Source organism: Lepidochelys kempii, chromosome 6, assembly GCF_965140285.1.
Source record: "Lepidochelys kempii isolate rLepKem1 chromosome 6, rLepKem1.hap1, whole genome shotgun sequence".
NCBI lineage: Eukaryota > Metazoa > Chordata > Testudines > Cheloniidae > Lepidochelys > Lepidochelys kempii.
This window is the reverse complement of record NC_136385.1, coordinates 132,111,032-132,117,203: the sequence shown is the minus strand read 5'-3', so window position 1 is coordinate 132,117,203 and position 6,172 is coordinate 132,111,032.

Sequence of the window (6,172 nt, the reverse complement as noted above, 5' to 3'; positions counted from 1 at the left end):
CTGTATTCGCAAAAAGAAAAGGAGGACTTGTGGCACCTTAGAGACTAACCAATTTATTTGAGCATGAGCTTTCGTGAGCTACAGCTCACTTCATCAGTGAGCTGTAGCTCATGAAAGCTCATGCTCAAATAAATTGGTTAGTCTCTAAGGTGCCACAAGTCCTCCTTTTCTTTATGTCAGATGATGGTTGCAAGAGTAGACTCCTCTGTCCTTAACTCTTTACGGTTGTAGTTAGCCATACTGTGTATCTGGGGCTAAGTTTTAAACTTGTACTGGTTTAATGGGACACTTTTAGTTACCTAAACTAATCTCCCTGCTCCCTGACCTTCTCACCTGTGCTCCACCTGAATTCTCTCTCTCATGCACTCACTCTCTCATCAATATAACTGGGACTATTTGTGCTGAAGGACCAAGGACACATGTTTCTTCCACAGTAGCTTTTCCAATAAAATATTTTGCAAAAACACAACCCATTCAAGAACGTCAAAGCCCCTTTAATGCATGTGCTGACCCTTCACCAAAAGAAAGCAGCTTGTATGGTGGCATTCTGTGTTCTACGCATGCAAAGGAAATAAGAGCAATGCCATTCATCAGCTTTTTGGCTCTGCCACATCCCTCGGGTTTGCAGTGGAATAAATGGCACAGCCAGAAAGCTGGTGACCCACCTCAGTCGAATACTGGCAGGCATGGTTTTACTCTGTACAGCTGAGCTTGGACCTTAGTTGAGGTCCCTAGTTGTTGCTGTAATACAAGTAACTACAGCAGAGCTACTCTCCTAAAAACTTTGCAAGGGCTACAAGACATCTGAGAATTTGGGATCCTGGAAGAAAAACTCTGAAATTGAAATGTGGCTTACATGAAAAACTGTACAGCGAGCGTACACAGAGTTTCCCATACTGCTGAGGTGAGGTTGGGTTGGGGCACAGTGTTCTCAAACATGCAGTGGTTGGAGCCTGAGACTGCTGAAAACTTTGTGCCCAGAGCTGACCTCTCTCAATCAGTCCTCCATATTCACAGCCTTGAGTGGGGTTAGAAAGTGACCACATTTCCTTTTCCAATTTAATTGTCACAAGGTCACTAGATACAAATGTCAAGACATGGAAGATGGAAAGGAAAGATGTTCTTGTTTAAATATGGCTGGGGCTCAAAAGATCTGGATTCAATTCCTAGATCTGCCACACACTCCCAGTGAGGTAGCAAAGTCTGCAGATGATACAAAATTACTCAAGATGGTTAAGTCCAAAGTTGACAGCAAAGAGTTACAAAGGGATCTCACAAAACTGGAGGACTGAGTAACAAAAAGGCAAATGAAATACAATGTTGATAAATGCAAAATAATACATACTGAAAAACATAATCCCAACTATACATACAAAATGATGGGGTCTAAATGAGCTGTAACCACTCAAGAAAGAGATCTGGGGTCACTGTGGATAGTTCTCTGAAAACATCCACTCAATGTGCAGCAGCAGTCAGAAAAGCGAACACAATGTTAAGAACCATTAGGAAAGGGATAGATAAGACAAGACAGAAAATATCATATTGCCACCATATAAATCCATGGTACCATCACACCTTGAATACTACATGCAATTCTGGTTGCACCATCTCAAAAAAGGTAGATTAGAATTGGAGTAAAGTACAGAGAAGGGCAAGAAAAATGATTGGGGGTATGGAACAGCTTCCATAGGAGGAGAGATTAATAAAACTGGGACTGTTCAGCTTAGAAAAGACGACGACTAAGGGGGGAGATTACAGAGGTCTATAAAATCATGACGGGTGTGGAGACAGTGAAGAGGGGAAGTGTTATTTACCCCTTCACATAACACAAGAATCAGGTCCTCACCCAGTGAAATTAAGAAGCAGCAGGTTTAAAACAAACATAAGGAAGTATTTCTTTACACAACATACAGTCAAGTTGTGAAACTCATTGCCAGGGGATGTTGTGAAGGCCAAAAGTATAACTGGGTTCAAAAAAGAATGTGATAAGTTCATGGAGGACAGGTCCATCAATGCCTATTAGCCAAGATGGTCAGGGGCACACCTCCATGGTCTGGGTCAGTGATGAGCTGCCAAAATCTTAATCGGTTCCCTATAAAAAGTTCTGATTTAAAGGGATGTGCCAAGAGGTGGAGGGGATGGGGGTGTAGTGGCAGGGAAAAGATTGCACAGAGGCAAAAGGGCCTTGTTGCAGGGGGTGCAGTGGCACAAGGGAGAAATGGCAGGAGGGGGTTGTTGCAAGGGGCTGGCAGGTAGAGGTGTGTATGTGCCCAGGGTAGTTGCAGGGGGGTGAAGGTGGCAGGGAGGGGTTTGCACAAGGGAGGAGTGGGCAGGAGGGAGATGGCAGGTGCGGGGGGGGGGTCCCAGAGGTTGATGCAGGGGTGAAGGTGACCGTGGCTAGCTGGGGGGGGGGGTGCCGGGTGGAGGTTGCCCAGGGGCAAAAGTGGCAGGACAGGGTGGGTTGTTGGGGTAGGGGGTGCACAGGGGAGAAGGTAGCTGGTCAGTGGGTATTGGAGGGGGTGGCACTGGTAAGGGGGAGGGGTGCCCGGGTTGCTCCCACATACACCATTCCCCAGGCCAGGGACTGGACCTGCCCACCCCGTGGCGCTCCGCGGGCCCCTGCAGCTCCCTATGGCCCAGCCAGGTACCTTGCTGGCAGAGTAGACACCCAGCTTCTCCGCCCGAAGAGCAGAGCGCAGCTGCATCTTCTTCCCCATGCCGCGGGCCGAGCTGGGCTCCCCGCCGCCCCCGGGGCTCTCAGCAGCGGTGGTGGCAGCCAGCCCCCCCCCCCCGTCCCCGACTCCCCCGGGGCTCTCAGCAGCGGTGGTGGCAGCCAGCCCCCCCCCCGTCCCCGACTCCCCCGGGGCTCTCAGCAGCGGTGGTGGCAGCCAGCCCCCCCCCCCGTCCCCGAGCCGGGCTCCCCGCCGCCCCCGGGGCTCTCAGCAGCGGTGGTGGCAGCCAGCCCCCCCCCCCCGTCCCCGAGCCGGGCTCCCCGCCGCCCCCGGGGCTCTCAGCAGCGGTGGTGGCAGCCAGCCCCCCCCCCCGTCCCCGAGCCGGGCTCCCCGCCGCCCCCGGGGCTCTCAGCAGCGGTGGTGGCAGCCAGCCCCCCCGTCCCCGTCCCCGAGCCGGGCTCCCCGCCGCCCCCGGGGCTCTCAGGGGCAGCGCAGGCAGCCAATGCCACCCCCCCACCCGAGCCAGCCTCCCCGCCACCCCTGAGGCTCTCAGCAGTGGCAGCTGCCGCTGAGAGCCACAGGGATCCCGGCTCACAGCGCGGGGAAGAAGGTGCAACTGCTAGTGCTAGACCCTCCCCTTCCCCGCTCCGCTGCCAGCTGCTCCCCTGGGGGAGGGACTGGCCGCGCCCCGGGCGGCTCCCCTGGGGGAGGGACTGGCCGCGCAGAGGGTGGCTCCTCTGGAACCGGGAGGCAGAGAGCAGCGGCAGCCTTGTGCTCAGCTGTTCAAAAAATGTTTGGGGGGCAGGCTTTTTGGTGCCCCCAACCACTTGGCGGACTAGGCAGCCACCTAGGGGTTGCACTGGCTCTGCCCAGCAGACCCTCCAGAACTCCCACGCCTACCCGACCTCCCCCCGTTCCCTATCCCCTGACCGTCCCCCCTCTGAACCTCCGCCCCCTCCAACTGCTCCCTGCCCGTTACCCAACCCCTCCTCCCAGCCCCCTTACCATGCTGCTCAGGGCAGTGTGTATGGATGCTGCGCCGCCCGCTGGAGCTCGCAGGCCCACCCCCTTATCATGCTGCTCAAAGCGGTCCAGAGCGCTGGTGCCATGGCATGCTGAGGCTCTGAGAGAGGGGGGAAGGTGGGGGAGAGGCTGGGGGAGCTCAGGGAGCTGTAACAATTTTTAACGACCGCCCAGCTCACCACTGGTCTGGGTGTCCCTAAACCTGTGACTGCAAGAAACTGCTACTGGATGACTGCAGATGTATCACTCAAAAATTTCCCTGTTCTGGTCATTCCCTCTGAAGCATCTGGCACTGGCTATTGCTGGAAGGCAGGATACCAGGGTGGATTTGATTTAAATCAAATCTATTTAAATCACTAGTCAGGAAGACTCGATTTAATCATGGATTTCTACATAAAAGTGCATTCTTGTTGGTTGTTATAACTTTAATACATATTCTTCACAACTCCGAGATAGATGTAGGTTTCATTTTTAGAAGGTACACACTGTACATTTTTAAGTGATTTATTTTGAAAACTTTTCAGATTAGTTTTACACTATATCAGAAAATGACTGATTGGTTATTCATTTACCAAAGGTAACTGAAGCAGATAGTTCACCTCTCAATGACTTCATAAATATCTCCAATTCAACAGGTTAATCATTAATATTTGGAGGATTTTCTTGCCATGCTGTATTAGGAGGACATCCCCAGACAAACATTTCAATTGTTTTATTTAACTAAAACAACAACATTATGTATTCTGGATTTTTTTCTTTAACAGCAAACATAATATTTTAACAAAACAAGCATATGAATTTTTGAACTTAAACATTCATATTTTTTAAAATCAGGTTTGTTTTTGTTAAAATTGTTTTAAACTAAAATAGTTAAATGAAATATTTTTTTTTTAAAAACAAAAATTAAATCGACTGTCATCACTTCAACAGTCTCTGAATCCAAGTGCTTAAGTGACTTCCACCAGTTCACTGCTGTGACTTTCTTTAAAACATCATCAGCAAACATATTTCTTGAATGGTTCACCCTTAGCTCTGAAGTTTATATAGTTGGCATTATAGAGGAATGATTGCTGGATGTCCATATCATAGCCAACTCCTCTTCAGCAGTTAAGGTTTGACCTTGGTTCCGAGTATTGACAATATCTACAAGAAAATGAGCTGGAGATAGTGCTTGTCCCATTCGTTTTTTTTAATGCTTGTAATTTAACTCTGTCATTGCATATTTCTCTTTTTCAGATCGCACTCAGTTCCTTCCAAATTTCAACAGCATCAGCAATAAAACAGCTATTTCCCTGCATTTTGTGCAAGGCTACGGAAATAGGCTTCAGGGTACTCAGCATGTGTTCAACCTTTCTCTTAAGCCCAATGTTGAGAACTTAGGCTGTGACAGTGCCATCTATTTTTTCACAATTTTGTTCACAAACTGTCATCAGATTAGGCCAGTTCTTGATACAGTGCTCAAAACAGTCCACTATGGAGTTCCTTCGCATGTCTTGTAGGAGAGTTAGCTTGGTTCCTCCCACTTTTTTCAGAGCAGCTGCTGCAAAGTGATTGTTACGAGAAGTATTTTGCAATTTCAACAACATTAGCTTTTATTTCTGGAACACTGAAGTCTTTGGCTAGGAGGTGCATCAAATGAGCACTGCAACCGTATGTTATTGGCTTGGGACTCTCTTCACTCTCTTCTAAATAATTTCTTCTCATCTTGGATACATTTGCAGCATTGTCTGTGACCAAGCTGCGTACTAAACATTTGAAATTTTTTTCAGTTTGTTATAGCTTTTACTGCTACTTCTTGTAAGTATTCTGCTGTGTGTGCATTTCCTGATGTAGCAATTGTTTCTGTAAGGAAGACATTCCTTTCTTCTGTTATCACACAAGCACACACAACAGCATCATTGTGAACATTGCTCCACCCACGAAGACTCAGGTTAACGACTTTATCCTCTAAACCCTTTGCACACTGCTCAGTTTCGCTTTCATACACTTTATCCAGCAATTTGCCTGCAACATCCACTCTGTTGGGTGGACCGTATCCTGGTCTTAATGACTGAACCATGTTAATAAAGTGTGGGTTCTCAATCATACAGAAAGGAGAGTTTGTTGCATAAACAAACTGGGCAATTTTTTCATCAGTTACCTCTTTTTGTAATCTGCTGGTTCTTATAACAAACTAAGGTTGTTTCTGGATGATGGAGATTTTTTTTTCTTCTTTTTGCTACAGGTGATATATACTGTCGCTATGTGACATACATGATGTGACTGAAACACTATCATTGGCAGATAACCCTGAAACTATAGAAAATGATGGTGATCTTGAAGGTGGATAGTCTTCAGAATCCTGTATGTTGAGGATGGATTCTCCTAAACAAAGTAAGCCAATGCAGTTATTTCATTATTACCATACTCCTCATTTAGTATTAATCATTGCATTCACTGACACACAGTACTACTTTAAAGGTTTCAGAGGAGCAGCT